Source organism: Triticum dicoccoides, chromosome 3A (genome assembly GCF_002162155.2).
Source record: "Triticum dicoccoides isolate Atlit2015 ecotype Zavitan chromosome 3A, WEW_v2.0, whole genome shotgun sequence".
Taxonomy (NCBI): Eukaryota; Viridiplantae; Streptophyta; class Magnoliopsida; order Poales; family Poaceae; genus Triticum; species Triticum dicoccoides.
Window position 1 is genome coordinate 552,905,464 of NC_041384.1, and position 20,129 is coordinate 552,925,592.

Below are 20,129 nucleotides of genomic sequence, written 5' to 3' on the forward strand. Positions count from 1 at the left end.
CAGAAATCGCGATCAGAAATAATCACGAAAAATCCAAGAAAGAGAAAAACCGACGAACAGATTAACGAACGAACGTTCGCTATCTGAAACTAAACGGTGAACGCGTTCGTTAAAATGAACGAACGAGCGAACGCTCGCTAAAAAACCGATAAAACCGATCTTAAAAAAATAAACCTAGGGTTTCTAAAAAACTGGATCAGTTTTTCTTAGAAAACCGGGGTGGCGGGCGGCTACGTGGCTCGGGCTCCAGCGGGGTCCGGCGGGGCTCCGGTGGCAGGACAGCGGCTCCTGGCGGCGGCGGCGCAAGGCGGCGGGGCGGCGACGGCTGGGCCGGCTCGGCTGGGCCTTCGGCCCAGTCGGGCGTGCGGGAGTTTTTTTAATATAATCTCGCCAAACTAAGAAAAAACCTAGAAAAATAAATAAAAATCTTAAAATTCCAAAACAAATTTTCACCGTCTAAATAAAATATTTAGAACAGGATGAACATTTTCTTGGCCCTAAAATGCAGTTTTGAAAACGTGCAATTTTTCCTAAATTCAAATAGAATAGCGAGAAAAATTTGCAATAAAATCTTACTTGATTTTTTTAAACCTTCAATATTTCTTTATTTGGGGAAAGTCATTTTATTCCCTCTCTCATATTTTTATTATAGAAATAATTGAAGGTAAAATAAATAAAATCAATGATCCTGTTTTCAAAATTTGAGAAAAACTCAAATATGAAAATAACAAAATCCCCAACTCTCTCCGTGGGTCCTTGAGTTGCCTAGAATTTCTGGATCAGGACAAAAGCAAATGAAATATGATATGCAGTGATGACCTAATGTATAACATTCCAAATTGAAAATTTGGGATGTTACATATTATCTTTATCAGATACTTTTGCAAGTGGCCATGAAGGGATTGATCTTTATCGCGTTGGTTGCAAGGTTCTTATTTGCTTGTGCAGGTACTAGGCGAGTTGCATGCAGTCCCCTACTGGATTGATACCTTGGTTCTCAAAAATTGAGGGAAATACTTACGCTACTTTGCTGCATCACCCTTTCCTCTTCAAGGGAAAACCAACGCATGCTCAATAGGTAGCACGAAGGATTTCTGGCGCCGTTGCTGGGAAGATCTATGCACAAGTGAAGACATACCAAGTACCCATCACAAACTCTTATCCCTTGCATTACATTATTTGTCATTTGCCTCTCGTTTTCCTCTTCCCCACTTCACCTTTGCCGTTTTATTCGCTCCTCTTCCGTTCGTCCTTCTATTTGCTAGTGTTACCATGTGCCTTCTATTAGCTTGCATCTTCGCTTGCTAAATATCTATTGTTATGGATCCTCATCCGCTTGCCAATCTTTTTAAGAGATTCAATTATGATGAACCAATTGCTAGTGAGTTTTGTGCTCTAGATTATCTTTATGAAGTTTTGCTTGAAATTCGTGAATTCGAATCCGCTTGCATCTTCGCTTAGGGTTTTGCATATTATTAGCACAATTGACATTCATGATAGATCTTTGAATAAAAAGCATGATTGCAATGATGTCATTATAAATTCTATGAATGTCAATTGTGCTAATAATATGCAAAACCCTAAGCTATGCTAGTTTTGCTATGTCCACTACTTGTTGCAATGATCATGATTGGGGTGATTCTTCTTATGATCTTGAAAAAAAATCAAGCCACATGATGAATATGATATTGGTAATAATATTTGCAATAATATTGAAAGTGGGTTTGGAAGAGTGTCAACTTTAGATCCCACATATTTGGAGAATGTTCAATCTCATGAAGTTTTTGATAAAAGTGGGTTTGGAGAGGTCATGACTTTAGTTAATGTTAATCCCACTATTTTGGAAGAGTGTCAACTTTGCATACATGTGGATCATGTTAAGAATATGTTTTGTGATAGCTATATTGTTGAATTTTCTTATGATCCTACATGTAATTATTATGAGAGAGGAAAATATGGTTGTAGAAATTTTTGTGTCACTAAATTACCTCTCGTTATGTTGAGATTGCTATTGTTTCTTTCCTCTTCCTTGCATATGCTAGTTTTTGCTTCCTATGATAATTTGTTTAACTATAAGATGCCTATGCATAGGAAGTATGTTAGACTTATATGTGTTTTTCACATGCTATATGATGCTCTCTTTGTGTTTCAATTTCTATGTTTCATGTGAGCATCATTGAAATTATCGATGCCTAGCTAGGGGCGTTAAACGATAGCGCTTGTTGGGAGGCAACCCAATTTTATTTCTGTTCTTTACTTCTTGTTCCTGTTTAGTAATAAATAATTTATATATCCTATGTTATGATTGTGTTTTTTATGTTTTAATTAGTTTTTGTGCCAACTAAAGCCTTTAGGATCTTCTTGGATGATTGTTATTTGATCTTGCTGAAAAAACCCAGAAAGTATGCGCTCATGAGAATAATTTTCATTTTTAACCAGAGAACGATAAAATAATAATTCAAGCTGCAGTAGATCAATGTACAAATTATTTAGGTCTTCCTAATTTGGTAGAATTTTTGGAGTTACAGAAGTATTCAAAACCTAAAGATTACTACAGACTGTTCTATTTTTGACAGATTCTGTTTTTCGTGTGTTGTTTGCTTATTTTGATGAATCTATGGCTAGTATCGGGGGGTATGAACCATAGAGAAGTTAGAATACATTAGGTTCAACACCAATATAAATAAATAATGAGTTTATTACAGTACCTTAAGTGGTGATTTGTTTTCTTATACTAACGGAGCTCATGAGATTTTTTGTTGAGTTTTGCGTTGTGAAGTTTTCAAGTTTTTGGGTAAAGATTTGATGGATTTTGGAACATGGAGTGGAAAGAGCCTAAGCTTGTGGATGCCCACGCACCCCAAGGTCAAATCCAAGGACAACCAAAAGCCTAAGCTTGGGGATGCCCCTGAAGGCATCCCCTCTTTCGTCTTCGTCTGTCGGTAACTTTACTTGAGGCTATATTTTTATTCACCACATGATATGTGTTTTGCTTGGAGCGTCTTGTATGATTTGAGTATTTGCTTTTAGTTTACCATAATCATCCTTGCTTTACACACCTTTTGGGAGATACAAACATGAATCGGAATTTATTAGAATACTCTATGTGCTTCAATTATATCTTTTGAGCTAGATAATTTTGCTCTAGTGCTTCACTTATATTTTTTAGAGCACGGTGGTGGATTTATTTTGTAGAAATTATTGATCTCTCATGCTTCACTTATATTATTTTGAGAGTCTTTTAGAACAGCATGGTAATTTTCTTTGGCTATAAAACTAGTCCTAATATGATAGGCATCCAAGATGGGTATAATAAAAACTTTCATATAAAGTGCATTGAATACTATGAGAAGTTTGATACTTGATGGTTGTTTTGAGATATGAAGATGGTAATATTAGAGTCATGCTAGTTGAGTAGTTGTAAAATTGAGAGATACTTGTGTTAAAGTTTGTGATTCTCGTAGCATGCACGTATGGTGAACCGTTATGTGATGAAGTCGGAGCATGATTTATTTATTGATTGTCTTCCTTATGAGTGGCGGTCGGGGACGAGCAATGGTATTTTCCTACCAATCTATCCCCCTAGGAGCATGCGCGTAGTACTTTGTTTCGATAACTAATAGAGTTTTGCAATAAGTATGCGAGTTCTTTATGACTAATGTTGAGTCCATGGATCATACACACTCTCACCCTTCCACCATTGCTAGCCTCTCTAGTACCACGCAACTTTCGCCGGTACCATAAACCCACCGTATATATTCCTCAAAACAGCCACCATACCTACCTATTATGGCATTTCCATAGACATTCTGAGATATATTTCCATGCAACTTTCCACCGTTCCGTTTATTATGACATGCTTCATCATTGTCATATTGCTTTGCATGATCATGTAGTTGACATCGTATTTGTGGCAAAGCCACCATTCATAATTCTTTCATACATGTCACTCTTGATTCATCGCATATCCTGGTACACCGTCGGAGGCATTCACATAGAGTCATATTTTGTTCTAAGTATCGAGTTGTAACATTGAGTTATGAGTAAATAAAAGTGTGATGATCATCATTATTAGAGCATTGTCCCATGTGAGGAAAGAAAAAAAAGAGGCCAAAGAAGCCAAAATAAAAAAATGAGAGAAAAGAGAGAAGGGGCAATGCTACTTTCCTTTTTTCACACTTGTTCTTCGAAGTAGCACCATGATCTTCATGATAGAAAGTCTCTTATGTTGTCACTTCCATATACTAGTGGGAATTTTTCATTATAGAACTTGGCTTGTATATTCCAATGATGGGCTTCCTCAAAATGCCCTAGGTCTTCGCGAGCAAGCAAGTTGGATGCACACCCACTTAGTTTCTTTTGTTGAGCTTTCATACATTTTATAGCTCTAGTGCATCCGTTGCATGCCAATCCCTACTCACTCACATTAATATCTATTGATGGGCATCTCCATAGCCTGTTGATATGCCTAATTGATGTTAGACTATCTTCTCCATTTTGTCTTCTCCACAACCACCATTCTATTCCAACAATAGTGATATATCCATGGGTCACCCTCATGTATTGCGTGAAGATTGAAAAAGTTTGAGAACATCAAAAGTATAAAACAATTTCTTGGCTTGTCATCGGGGTTGTGCATGATTTAAATATTTTGTGTGATGAAGATAGAGCATAGCGAGACTATATGATTTTGTAGGGATAGCTTTCTTTGGCCATGTTATTTTGATGAGACATGATTACTTAGTTAGTATGCTTGAAGTATTATTATTTTTATGTCAATATTAAATTTTTGTCTTGAATCTTTCGGATCTGAATATTCATGCCACAATAAAGAGAATTACATTCAAAATTATGTTAGGGAGCATTCCACATCAAAAATTCTGTTTTTATCATTTACCTACTCAAGGACGAGCAGGAATTAAGCTTGGGGATGCTTGATACGTCTCCAAGGTATCTATAATTTTTGATTGTTCCATGCTATTATATTATCTATTTTGGATGTTTAATGGGCTTTAATATACCTTTTTCTATTATTTTTGGGACTAACCTATTAACCGAAAGCCCTGTGCAAATTGTTGTTTTTTGCCTACTTCAGTGTTTCGCAGAAAAGGAATATCAAACGGAATCCAAACGGAATGAAACCTTTGTGAGGATCTTTTTTGGAACAAACATGATCCAGGAGACTTGGAGTAGACGTTAAGGAAGCAGCGAGGCGGCCACGAGGTAGGAGGGCACGCCCCAGGGGGTGGGCGTGCCCCCACCCTCGTGGGCCCCTTGTAGCTCCACCGACCTATTTATTTCGCCTATATATACTCTCGTACCCTGAAACCTTCGGGGAGAGCAACGAAACACCTTTTCCACTGCCACAACCTTCTATACCTGTGAGATCCCATCGTGGGGCCTTTTCTGGCAATCTACCAAAGGGGATTCGATCACGGAGGGCTTCTACATCAACACCATAGCCTCTCCGATGATGTGTGAGTAGTTTACCATAAACCTTCGGGTCTGATAAGTCTCCAACGTATCTATATTTTTTGATTGTTCCATGCTATTATATTATTTGTTTTGGATGTTTATGGGCTTTATTATACACTTTTATATTATTTTTGGGACTAACCTATTAACCGGAGGCCCAGCCCAAATTGTTGTTTTCTTGCCTATTTCAATGTTTCGAAGAAAAGAATATCAAATGGAGTCCAAAATGAATGAAACCTTCGGGAGAGTTATTTTTGGAACGGAAGCAATCCAGGAGACTTGGAGTATACGCCAGGGAAGCTTCGAGGTGGCTATGAGGCAGGGAGGCGCGCCCGCCCCCCTGGGCGCGCCCCCCACCCTCGTGGGCCCCTCGTGGCTCCCCTGACCGACTTCTTTCGCCTATATATGTCCATATACCCTAAAAACATCGAGGAACAGAATAGATCGGGAGTTTCGCCGCTGCAAGCCTCTGTAGCCACCAAAAACCAATCGAGACCCTGTTCCGGCACCCTGCCGGAGGGGGAATCCCTCGCTGGTGGCCATCTTCATCATCCCGGCGCTCTCCTTGACGAGGAGGGAGTAGTTCACCCTCGTGGCTGAGGGTATGTACCAGTAGCTATGTGTTTGATCTCTCTCTCTCTCTCGTGTTCTTGAGGTGGTATGATCTTGATGTATCATGAGCTTTGCTATTATAGTTGGATCTTATGATGTTTCTCCCCCTCTACTCTCTTGTAACGGATTGAGTTTTCCTTTTGAAGTTATCTTTTAGGATTGAGTCTTTAAGGATTTGAGAACACTTGATGTATGTCTTGCACCTGCTTATCTGTGGTGACAATGGGATATCATGTGATCCACTTGATGTATGTTTTGGTGATCAACTTGCGAGTTCCGTGACCTCGTGAACTTATGCATAGGGGTTGGTACACGTTTTCGTCTTGACTCTTTGGTAGAAACTTTGGGGCACTCTTTGAAGTTCTTTGTGTTGGTTGAATAGATGAAACTGAGATTGTGTGATGCATATCGTATAATCATACCCATGGATACTTGAGGTGACATTGGAGTATCTAGGTGACATTAGGGTTTTGCTTGATTTGTGTCTTAAGGTGTTATTCTAGTACGGACTCTATTATAGATTAAACGGAAAGAATAGCTTCGTGTTATTTTACTACGGACTCTTGAATAGATCGATCAAAAAGGATAACTTTGAGGTGGTTTCGTACCCTACCATAATCTCTTCGGTTGTTCTCCGCTATTAGTGACTTTGGACTGACTCTTTGTTGCATGTTGAGGGATAGTTATATGATCTAATTATGTTATTATTGTTGAGAGGACTTGCACTAGTGAAAGTATGAACGCTGGGCCTTGTTTCAACACATTGCAATACCGTTTGTGCTCACTTTTATCATTAGTTACCTTTCTGTTTTTATATTTTCAGATTACAAAAACCTTTATCTACCATCCATATTGCACTTGTATCACCATCTCTTCACTGAACTAGTGCACCTATACAATTTACTATTGTATTGGGTGTGTTGGGGACACAAGAGACTCTTTGTTATTTGGTTGCAGGGTTGTTTGAGAGAGACCATCGTCATCCTACGCCTCCCACGGATTGATAAACCTTAGGTCATCCACTTGAGGGAAATTTGCTACTGTCCTACAAACCTCTGCACTTGGAGGCCCAACAACGTCTATAAGAAGAAGGTTGTGTAGTAGACGTCAAGCTCTTTTCTGGCGCCGTTGCCGGGGAGGTGAGTGCTTGAAGGTATATCTTTAGATCTTGCAATCGAATCTTTTTGTTTCTTGTTTTAGCACTAGTTAAGTCTATAAAAGAAATTACAAAAAAATGGAATAGAGTTTGCCTCATACGCTTCATCTTTTTAAAATCTTTCGTGAGAATGATGGAAAGGAAAGTTGTGCTCAAATGCTAGAAGAAGAAGTCTATAAAATGTTTGGCACTAAATCTTTGAATGATGAGCATGATTGCAATGTTGTTAGTATGAACTCCTTGAATATCCATAGTACTAATGATGATTGCACTAGTCATGATGAAAATGTCTCTTATAAGCATGTCAACTTTTGTGGAATATATAGAGCATGCAAGTACACACCAATTAGGGAAAATAGATTTTGCAAGAGGCATAAGTATTTGGAAACTAAATGGTTGCAAGAGAGGCTAAATGTTCGTGTTGAAAATTTAAAATTTCTTCACCATACTTGTGAACTTTGCAATGAACATGGTAATTTAAATCTCCGATGCAAATTGTTCCATGATCGTATTGTGTCCAAAAATTGTGATGATTTGGTTTCCCTTGCACATCATAATGAACTTAGTTTGCTTTTGTGTTATGAAGAAATGAAACGTATAACTAAGCATATTCCAGAATATAACCTTGAGAAATTCCTCGATATTGATCTAGAAGAAATTTTTATGTACTGTGCGGTGAATTGTATTGAAAATCCTTATATTGCCAATTACATAAAGAAAAGAAAACAAATAGAGGATGAAGAGAATACTAATGAAAGGGAAGAGGCTTCCCAATATCCTCCTATTATTTCTTATGATGAATCAGGTAACGAGGAGGAGCCTTCTAATCAATCAATCTCATCAATAAGGAGCTCCAAAAAGAGGATTGAATCCACACATAATGTGAATAAGAAAAAGAAAATACGGAGAAGCAAAGGTAAAAATGTATCCCTCCCAAATGATGTTGCTCCTATTACTCATTGTGATGATGATAATTGTTATACTATTGGTGCTATCCATACTATTAATGATGAGAGTGATTATGCTTATGATATGGAAAGGCCCAAGCTTGGGGATGCTATGTTTGATGAGAATGACATGTTTGAGAATATATTTGTTGCAATTAATGTTTGTCCCAAGCTTGGGGATGCTATGTTTAATTAAGATGATATTTATAGCCTCCCAAGTTTTGATATGCAAATTTGTTATGATGATAGCATGCCTCCTACTTATGATGATTATATTGATGAAAGTGGCTTTGGAAGAGTGTCAACTTTAGGAAGTAATGATCCCACTATTTTGTAGGATGTTGAATATTATTGTAATAATTATGAAAGTGGATTTGGAGAGGTCGTGGCTGTATTTAGTAATGATTCCACTATCTTGGAAGAGGTTTCAATTGATTATGATGAGAACAAAGTTGCTACTTATGATGATTATTGTGATGATACTTATGCTATAAAAAATAATGATGATTATATTTATAAAACTTGTCATGATTATGATTACCCATTTTCTTAACATTACTCTTTTAATATGGAAATAATTTATAGTATTCGAGTTTCTTACGATACTCCCACTATTTCGAATGAGAAGAATTTTGCTTATGCGGAGAGTAATAAAATTTCTATGCTTGTAGATCATGAAAAGAATGATTTATGTGATAGTTATATTGTTGAATTCATTCATTATGCTACTGAAAATTATTATGAGGGAGGAATATATGCTTGTAGGAGTTGCAATAATATCAAGTTTCCTCTCTACGTGCTTAAAGTTCTGAAGTTATGTTTGTTTTGCCTTCCTATGCTAGTTGATTATTGTTCCCATAAGTTGTTTGTTCACAAAATCCCTATGCATAGGAAGTGGGTTAGGCTTAAATGTGCTGGTTATATTCTTCATGATGCTCTCTTTATGTTAGAATTCTTATCTTTTATGTGAGCATCATTGAAATCATCATGCCTAGCTAGGGGCGTTAAACGTTAGCGCTTGTTGGGAGGCAAACCAATTTTATTTTAGTTCCTTGATTTTTGTTCCTGTTTAGTAAAATAATTCATATAGCCTCTGTTTATATGTGGGTTTATGCTTTTAATTAGTGTTTGTGCCAAGTAGAACCTTTGGGAAGACTTGGGGATAGTCTTTGCGATCTTGCTGTAAAAAAACAGAAACTTTAGCGCTCACGACATTAGCTGCCATTTTTTACTGGAGAGTGATATTTAGTTAATTCTTTTTGCATATGATTAATAGATAAATTACTCACTTCCATAAATTTATTTTAGAATTTTTTGGGTTCCAGAAGTATATGTTTTATACAGATTACTATAGACTGTTCTGTTTTTGACAGATTCTGTTTTTCGTGTGTTGTTTGCTTATTTTGATGAATTTATGGCTAGTAAAAGAGTTTATAAACCATAGAGAAGTTGGAATACAGTATATTTAACACCAATATAAATAAAGAATGAGTTCATTACAGTAACTTGAAGTGGTATTTTGTTTTCTTTCGCTAACGGAGCTCACGAAGATTTTCTTTTAAGTTTTGTGTTGTGAAGTTTTCAAGTTTTGGGTAAAGATTCGATGGACTATGGAATAAGGAGTGGCAAGAGCCTAATCTTGGGGATGCCCAAGGCACCCCAAGGTAATATTCAAGGACAACTAAGAGCCTAAGCTTGGGGATGTCTCGGATGGCATCCCCTCTTTCGTCTTCGTTCATCTATAACTTTACTTGGAGCTATATTTTTAGTGACCACGTGATATGTGTTTTTTCTTGGAGAGTCAAGTTATTTTCTTTTGTTTTTCTTGCTGTTTGAATAAAATACCAAGATCTAAAATTCATAAATGTTTTAGATTCTTTACATAGTTGCATAACTATTCGACTACTCATTGATCTTCACTTATATCTTTTGGAGTAGTTTGTCATTTTCTCTAGTGCTTCACTTATATCCTTTTAGAGCACGGCGGTGGTTTTATTTTGAAGAAATAGATGAACTCTCGTGCTTAACTTATATTATTTTGAGAGTCTTTAGAACAACATGGTAATTTGCTTTTAGGCATAATAAAAACTTTCATATAAGTGCATTGAATACTATGAGAAGTTTGATACTTGATAATTGTTTTGAGATATGGAGATGGTGATATTAGAGTCATGCTAGTTGAGTAGTTGTGAATTTGAGAAATACATGTGTTGAAGTTTGTGATTCTCGTAGCATGCATGTATGGTGAACCTTTATGTGATGAAGTTGGAGCATGATTTATTTATTGATTGGCTTCCTTATGAGTGGTGGTCGGGGTCGAGCGATGGTATTTTCCTACCAATCTATCCCCCTAGGAGCATGCATGTAGTACTTTGTTTCGATGACTAATAGATTTTTGCAATAAGTATGTGAGTTCTTTATGACTAATGTTGAGTCCATGGATTATACGCACTCTCACCCTTCCACCATTGCTAGCCTCTCTAGTACCGCGCAACTTTCGCCGTTACCATAAACCCACCCTTTACCTTCCTCAAAACAGCCACCATACCTACCTATTATGGAATTTCCATAGCCATTCTGAGATATATTGTCATCCAACTTTCCACTGTTCCGTTTATTATGACACGCTCCATCATTGTCATATTGCTTTGCATGATCATGTAGTTGACATCGTATTTGTGGCAAAGCCACCGTTCATAATTCTTTCATACATGTCACTCTTGATTCATTGCACATCCCGGTACACCGCCGAAGGCATTCATATAGAGTCATATCTTGTTCTAAGTATCGAGTTGTAATTCTTGAGTTGTAACTAAATAAAAGTGTGATGTCATCATTATTAGAGCATTATCCCATGTGAGGAAAGGATGATGGAGAGTATGATTCCCCCACAAGTCAGGATGAGACTCCGGACGAAAAATAAAAAAAGGGAGAAAAAAGAGGCCATAAAAAATAGAAGGCCTAAAAAAACAAAAAAATGAGAGAAAAAGAGAGAAGGGGCAATGCTACTATCCTTTTACCGCACTTGTTCTTCAAAGTAGCACCACGATCTTCATGATGGAGAGTCTCCTATGTTGTCACTTCCATATACTAGTGGGAATCTTTCAATATAGAACTTGGCTTGTATATTCCAATGATGGGATTCCTCAAAATTCCCTAGGTCTTCATGAGCAAGCGAGTTGGATGCACACCCACTTAGTTTCTTTTTGAGCTTTCATACACTTATAGCTCTAGTGCATCCGTTGCATGGCAATCCCTACTCACTCACATTGATATCTATCGATGGGCATCTCCATAGCCCATTGATACACCTAGTTGATGTGAGACTATCTTCTCATTTTTGTCTTCTCCACAACCACCATTCTATTCCACCTATAGTGCTATGTCCATGGCTCACGCTCATGTATTGCGCGAAGATTGAAAAAGTTTGAGAACATCAAAATTATGAAACAATTGCTTGGCTTGTCATCGGGGTTGTGCATGATTTAAATATTTTGTGTGATGAAGATAGAGCATAGCCAGACTATATGATTTTGTAGGGATAGCTTTCTTTGGCCATGTTATTTTGATGAGACATGATTACTTTGTTAGTATGCTTAAAGTATTATTATTTTTACGTCAATATTAAACTTTTGTCTTGAATCTTATGGATCTGAATATTCTTGCCACAATAAAGAGAACTACATGGATAAATATGTTAGGGAGCATTCCACATCAAAAATTCTATTTTTATCATTTACCTACTCGAGGACGAGCAGGAATTAAGCTTGGGGATGTTGATACGTCTCCAACATATCTATAATTTTTGATTGTTCCATGCTATTATATTATTTGTTTTGGATGTTTATGGGCTTTATTATACACTTTTATATTATTTTTGGGACTAACCTATTAACCGGAGGACCGGCCCAAATTGTTGTTTTCTTGCATATTTCAGTGTTTCGAAGAAAAGGAATATCAAACGGAGTCCAAACGGAATGAAAACTTCAGGAGAGATATTTTTGGAACGGAAGCAATCCAGGAGACTTGGAGTATACGTCAAGGAAGCTTTGAGGTGGACACGAGGCAGGGAGGCGCGCCTGCCCCCTGGGCGTGCCCCCACCCTCGTGGGCCCCTCGTGGCTCCCCTGGCTGACTTCTTTCGCCTGTATATGTCCATATACCCTAAAAACATCAAGGAACGGAATAGATCGGGAGTTCCGTCGCAGCAAGCCTCTGTAGCCACCAAAACACCAATCGGGACCCTATTTCGGCACCCTGCCGGAGGGGGAATCCCTCACCGGTGGTCATCTTCATCATCCCGGCGCTCTCCATGACGAGGAGGGAGTAGTTCGCCCTTGGGGCTGAGTGTATGTACCAGTAGCTATGTGTTTGATCTCTCTCTCTCTCGTGTTCTTGAGGTGGTACGATCTTGATGTATCGTGAGCTTTGCTATTATAGTTGGATCTTATGATGTTTCTCCCCCTCTACTCTCTTGTAATGGATTGAGCTTTCCCTTTGAAGTTATCTTTTCGGATTGAGTCTTTAAGGATTTGAGAACACTTGATGTATGTCATGCACGTGCTTATCTGTGGTGACAATGGGATATCATGTGATCCACTTGATGTATGTTTTGGTGATCAACTTGTGAGTTCTGTGACTTCGTGAACTTATGCATAGGGGTTGGCACACGTTTTCGTCTTGACTCTCCGGTAGAAACTTTGGGGCACTCTTTGAAGTTCTTTGTGTTGGTTGAATAGATGAATCTGAGATTGTGTGATGCATATCATATAATCATACCCACGGATACTTGAGGTGACATTGGAGTATCTAGGTGACATTAGGGTTTTGGTTGATTTGTGTATTAAGGTGTTATTCTAGTACGAACTCTAAGATAGATTGAACGAAAAGAATAGCTTCATGTTATTTTACTACGGACTCTTGAATAGATCGACCAGAAAGGATAACTTTGAGGTGGTTTCGTACCCTACCATAATCTCTTCGGTTGTTCTCCGCTATTAGTGACTTTGGACTGACTCTTTGTTGCATGTTGAGGGATAGTTATATGATCCAATTATGTTATTATTGTTAAGAGGACTTGCATTAGTGAAAGTATGAACCCAAAGCCTTATTTCAACGCATTGCAATACCATTTGTGCTCACTTTTACCACTTGCTACCTTGCTGTTTTTATATTTTCATATTACAAAAACCTATATCTACCATCCATATTGCACTTGTATCACCATCTCTTCGCCGAACTAGTGCACCTATACAATTTAACATTGTATTGGGTGTGTTGGGGACACAAGAGACTCTTTGTTATTTGGTTGCAGGGTTGTTTGAGAGAGACCATCTTCATCCTACGCCTCCCACGGATTGATAAACCTTAGGTCATCCACTTGAGGGAAATTTGCTATTGTCCTACAAACCTCTGCACTTGGAGGCCCAACAACGTCTACAAGAAGAAGGTTGTGTAGTAGACATCAGCGTAAGGGGGCCCACGAGGTAGGGGTGCGCCTAGGGGGGTAGGAGCTCCCCTGCCCTCGTGGACAGGGTGTGGGCCCCCTGACATGGATTCTTCTTCTAGTATTTTTTATATATTCCAAAAATAGTCTCCGTTGATTTTAAGGTCATTCTGAGAACTTTTATTTCTGCACAGAAATAACACCATGGTAATTCTGCTGAAAATAGCGTCAGTCCGGGTTAGTTCCATTTAAATCATGCAAGTTAGAGTCCAAAACAACGGAAAAAGTGTTTGGAAAAGTAGATACAACGGAGACGTATCAACTCCCACAAGCTTAAACCTTTGCTTGTCCTCAAGCAATTTAGTTGATAAACTGAAAGTGATAAAGAAAAACTTTTACAAACTCTGTTTGCTCTTGTTGTTGTAAATATGTAAAGCCAGCATTGAAGTTTTCAGCAAAGATTATGAACTAACCATATTCATAATAACATTTAGGTCTCATGTTTACTCATATCAATGGCATAATCAACTAGCGAGCAATAATAACAAATCTCGGATGACAACACTTTCTCAAAACAATCATAATATGATATAAGAAGATGGTATCTCGCTAGCCCTTTCTGAGACTACAAAACATAAATGCAGAGCACCTTTAAAGATCAAGGACTGACTAGACATTGTAATTCATGGTAAAATAGATTCAGTCAAGTTATACTCAATGTAAACTAACAGTAATGAATGCAAATGACAGCGGTGCTCTCCAACTGGTGCTTTTTAATAAGAGGAAGATGACTCATCATAAAAGTAAATGGATAAGCCCTTCGCAGAGGGAAGCAGGGATTTGTAGAGGTGCCAAAGCTCGATTTTGAAATAGAGATGAATAATATTTTGAGCGGTATACTTTCATTGTCAACACAACAACCAAGAGATCTTAATATCTTCCATGCTACACACATTATAGGCAGTTCCCAAGAAGAATGGTAAAGTTTATACTCCCCCACCACCAACAAGCATCAATCCATGGCTTTCCCGAAACAACGGGTGCCTCCAACTAACAACAATCCTAGGGGAGTTTTGTTTGCAATTATTTTGATTTGATTTGAGCATGTGACTGGGCATCCCGGTGACCAGCCATTTTCTCATGAATGAGGAGCGGAGTCCACTCCTCTTGAGAATAACCTGCCTAGCATGGAGGATACAGACAACCCTAGTTGATACATGGGCTATTCGAGCATACAAAACAGAATGTTTATTTGAAGGCTTAGAGTTTGGCACATACAAATTTACTTGGAACGGCAGGTAGATACCATATATAGGAAGGTATGGTGGACTCATATGGAATAACTTTGGGGTTTAGGGAATTGGATGTACAAGCAGTATTCCCGCTTAGTACAGGTGAAGGCTAGAAAAAGACTGGGAAGCGACCGGCTAGAAAGCGACAATAGTCATGAACATGCATTAAAATTAATCAACATCGAATGCAAGCATGAGTAGGATATAATGCACCATGAACATAAATATCATAGAGGCTATGTTGATTTTGTTTCAACTACATGCGTGAACATGTGCCAAGTCAAGCCACTCGAATCGTTCAAAGGAGGATACCACCCTATCATACCACATCATAACCATTTTAATATCATGTTGGCATGCAAGGTAAACCATTATAAACTCCTAGCTAATTAAGCATGGCATAAGCAACTACAATCTCTAATTGTCATTGCAAACTTGTTTCTTTCATAATAGGCTGAATCAGGAACGATGAACTAATCATATTTACAAAAACAAGAGAGGTCGAGTTCATACCAGCTTTTCTTATCTCAATCAGTTCATCATATAATCATCATTATTGCCTTTCACTTGCACGGCCGAATAGTGTGGAAAATAATAATAGTGCATGTGCATTGGACTAAGCTGGAATCTGCAAGCATTCAATTCAAGAGAGAAGACAAGGTATATGGGCTCTTTGTTAAATCAACAATAATGCATATAAGAGCCACTCAACATTTTCATCATGGTCTTCTCCTCTCGACCCCCAAAGGAAAGAAAAGAAATACAACTATTTACACGGGAAAGCTCCCAACAAGCAAAAGAAGAACGAGAAATCTTTTTGGGTTTTCCTTTTTAATTACTACTACTACAGGCATAGAAAGTAAACTAACTAAAAGCAACAACTAACTTTTTGGTTTTTCTTAAGGTTTTTCAAACACACAAGAAGAAAGCTTAAAAAGAAATTAAACTAGCATGGATGATACAATGAAAAAGTATGAGCACCGACAACTGGCATGAGTGTGTGAACATGAATGTAATGTCGGTGAGAGATACGTACTCCCCCAAGCTTAGGCTTTTGGACTAAGTTGGTCTATGCCCATGGATAGCCTGGTGGATATCCGAATTTGAAGCCGGGGTCGTACTGAGATGCATCAGCTACTGCCTGAAGAGCTGCAGCTTGGAGGCTTGCTGCCTCCGTCCTCCTCTCGTACTCGTCCGCCTCCTCCCTGGTTATAACATATCTCCTTTTTGCCTGAAAGTCAAAGAAAGCAGGAGCAGTGAGATCGACGTGATAGGTGCGTCGTCTGTCAAAGATTAGTCGGTACTGGAGGGACTGATTGTTCCTCTCAACGAACTGATGATGAACCGTAGCATCATAATCTAAATAAGCTGGAGGCAACTCAATATCATATCCACGAATGGGTATCTCAAGAAAATCAGCTAAACGGGTTGCATAAATTCCACCAAAGAAATCTCCATTAATTTTGTTATTATGCAACCTACGTGCAACAATGGACCCCAAGTTATATTTTCTATCTCCTAATACAACACTCTTGAGAACACTAAGATCTGGCACACACATGTGACATGCCTCATCCTTACCATTTATGCATCTACCTATAAAGAGAGCAAAATAATGTATAGCAGGAAAATGAATGCTCCCTATGGTAGCTTGCGTGATTTCCCTAGATTCCCCCACAGTGATACTAGCAAGAAAATCCTTATATTCAGATTTACGAGGTTCACTAACATTACCCCATTGTGGGAGTTTACAAGCAGTATTAAAATATTCTAAGTCCATGGTATAAGATTTATCATAAAGATCAAACAGGACAGTTTGAGAATTGCGTGATGATGTAAATTCAAACCTTCTCACAAAGGAATCAGTGAGGTAGTAGTACTGACGGCACTTATCTGCCTCGAAGCTCTCAAGATCAGCGTTACGCACATATGCGTCAAATTCATCCTTGATTCCTGCTTGAACCATGAAGTCCTCTGACGGCCATTCACAAGGTCGCACTTGAGCCTCCCTTGGGAGTTCATTGTCTGGCTCGCGTGTTGCGGGCTTGGGTCCTTGTTTCCTTGAGGAAACACCTTGGTGCATTTTCCTAAACATATTTCTTCCTTTGAAAAATTTCTAAAATTTTTAGTAACTCAAAAATAAAAGTGAACCAAACTCAACAAGATTGATAGTAACTACTCCTACAAGTGCCTAGAGGCTATATCATGCATTAAAACTACTTTTGATCACATAAATTTGACATGCAAGCTCAAGAACAGGGTCACCTAAGCAGCAAAAAATTGCAATGAATAAAGCACTAGAACAAAAACTAATTGGACCATTGGAGGATTCACATAGCAGAGAACAATCCTCCAAAGCAGTTTTGTGAGAGGAGCTTTGAGCAAGGAGATCGAAAATGGCAGCAAGATGAGCAAGAACTCGGGTTTGAGTTGGCTAGTGATTTTTTCTGGAGCAAGACGAAGTGTGTGGGTTAAAGGATAAGTGGAGGGGACCCACGTGGGGTCCATGAGGCAAGGGTGCGCCCTCCACCCTCGTGGGCACGTTGCTGCTCCCCTTGTTGTGTTCTCAGTGCCAGATATTCTCAAATATTCTAGAAAAAATCATATTTCATTTTCAGGGCGTTTGGAGAACTTTTATTCTCGGGGTATTTTTTATTGCATGGATAATTCAGAAAACAGACAGAAAATACTATTTTTACTTTATTTAATCTAAATAACAGAAAGTAAAAAGAGGGTACAGAGAGTTGTGTTTTCTAACTTCATCCATCTCATGCTCCTCACAAGGAATCCACTAACAAGGTTGATCAAGTCTTTTTAACAAACTCATTCCGAATCGCGTGAAACGGAGAAATTTCGAATAACACTAGGTTACCTCAACCGGGATATGCACATCCCCAACAATAAGAATATCATATTTCTTCTAAATAGTAGGAAGAGGAAATTCAAAACCTCCAATAGTAATTGTTGAAAATTTTCCAATAGAATTGATACTGTGGACTTGAGGTTGTTTCCTCGGAAAGTGTACCGTATGCTCATTACCATTAACATGAAAAGTGACATTGCCTTTGTTGCAATCAATAACAGCCCCTGTGGTATTCAAAAAGGGTCTACCAAGGATAATCGACATTCTATCGTCCTCGGGAATACCAAGAATAACAAAGTCCGTTAAAATAGTAACGTTTGCAACCACAATAGGCACATCCTCACAAATACCGACAGGTATAGCAGTTGATTTATCAGCCATTTGCCAAGATATTTCAGCAGGTGTCAACTTATTCAAATCAAGTCCACAATATAAAGAGAGAGGCATAATACTAACACCGGCTCCAAGATCACATAAAGCAGTTTTAACATAGTTTCTCTTAATGGAGCATGGTATAGTCGGTACTCCTGGATCTCCTAGTTTATTTGGTATTCCACCCTTAAAAGTGTAATTAGCAAGCATGGTGGAAATTTCAGCTTCCGCTATCTTTCTTTTATTAGTAAAAATATCTTTCATGTACTTAGAATAAGGATTCATTTTAAGCATATCAGTCAAACGCATACGCAAAAAGATAGGTCTAATCATTTCAGCAAAGCGCTCAAAATCCTCATCATCTTTTTTCTTGGATGGTTTAGGAGGAAAAGGCATGGGTTTCTGAATCATTTTACCTCCTCTAGTCATAAGTCTAACAACATTATCATTTTTCTTATTATTTAATTCATTGAGCAAATCATTCTCAGCTTTAAGTACTTGTTCTACTTGAGTGGTAACCATAGAAGCATGTTTACTAATAAGTTTAAGTTCACCTTTAACTCTAGACATATAATCACTCAAGTGTTCAAGCATATCAGCATTGTGTTTCAATTGTCTACCAACATAAGCATTGGAGTTTTCTTGTTTAACCATAAAGTCATCAAACTCATCCAAACATTGGCTAGCAAACTTAGTAAATGGGATTTCATATTTATCAAATCTATAGAGAGAATTTACCTTTACTACCTGTGTCGGGTTATCAAGACCATGTATTGTTGGAAATATGCCCTAGAGGCAATAATAAAAGGATTATTATTATATTTCCTTGTTCATGATAATTGTCTTTTATTCATGCTATAATTGTGTTATCCGGAAATCGTAATACATGTGTGAATACATAGACACCAATATGTCCCTAGTAAGCCTCTAGTTGACTAGCTCATTGATTAACTGATAGTCATGGTTTCCTGACTATGGGCATTGGATGTCGTTGATAACGAGATCACATCATTGGGAGAATTATGTGATGGACAAGACCCAATCCTAAGCATAGCACAAGATCGTGTAGTTCGTTTTGCTAGAGCTTTTTCCAATGTCAAGTATCTTTTCCTTAGACCATGAGATCGTGTAACTCCCGGATACCGTAGGGGTGCTTTGGGTGTACCAAACATCACAACGTAACTGGGTGACTATAAAGGTATACTACGGGTATCTCCGAAAGTGTCTGTTGGGTTGACACGGATCGAGACTGGGATTTGTCACTCCGTATGACAGAGAGGTATCTCTGGGCCCACTCGGTAATGCATCATCATAATGAGCTCAAAGTGACCAAGTGTCTGGTCACGGGATCATGCATTACGGTACGAGTAAAGTGACTTGCTGGTAACGAGATTGAACGAGGTATTGGGATACCGACGATCGAATCTCGGGCAAGTAACGTACTGATTGACAAAGGGAATTGTATACGGGGTTGCGTGAATCCTCGACATCGTGGTTCATCCGATGAGATCATCGAGGAGCATGTGGGAGCCAACATGGGTATCCAGATCCCGCTGTTGGTTATTGACCGGAGAGCCATCTCGGTCATGTCTACATGTCTCCCGAACCCGTAGGGTCTACACACTTAAGGTTCGGTGACGCTAGGGTTGTAGGGATATGTATATGCAGTAACCCGAAAGTTGTTCGGAGTCCCGGATGAGATCCCGAACGTCACGAGGAGTTCCGGAATGGTCCGGAGGTAAAGAATTATATATAGGAAGTGCTATTTCGGCCATCGGGACAAGTTTCGGGGTCACCGTTATTGTACCGAGACCACCGGAAGGGTCCCGGGGGTCCATCGGGTGGGGCCACCTATCCTGGAGGGCCCCATGGGCTGAAGTGGGAGGCGAACCAGCCCCTAGTGGGCTGGTGCGCCCCCCCCTTGGGCCTTCCCCCTGCGCCTAGGGTTGGGAACCCTAGGGTGGGGG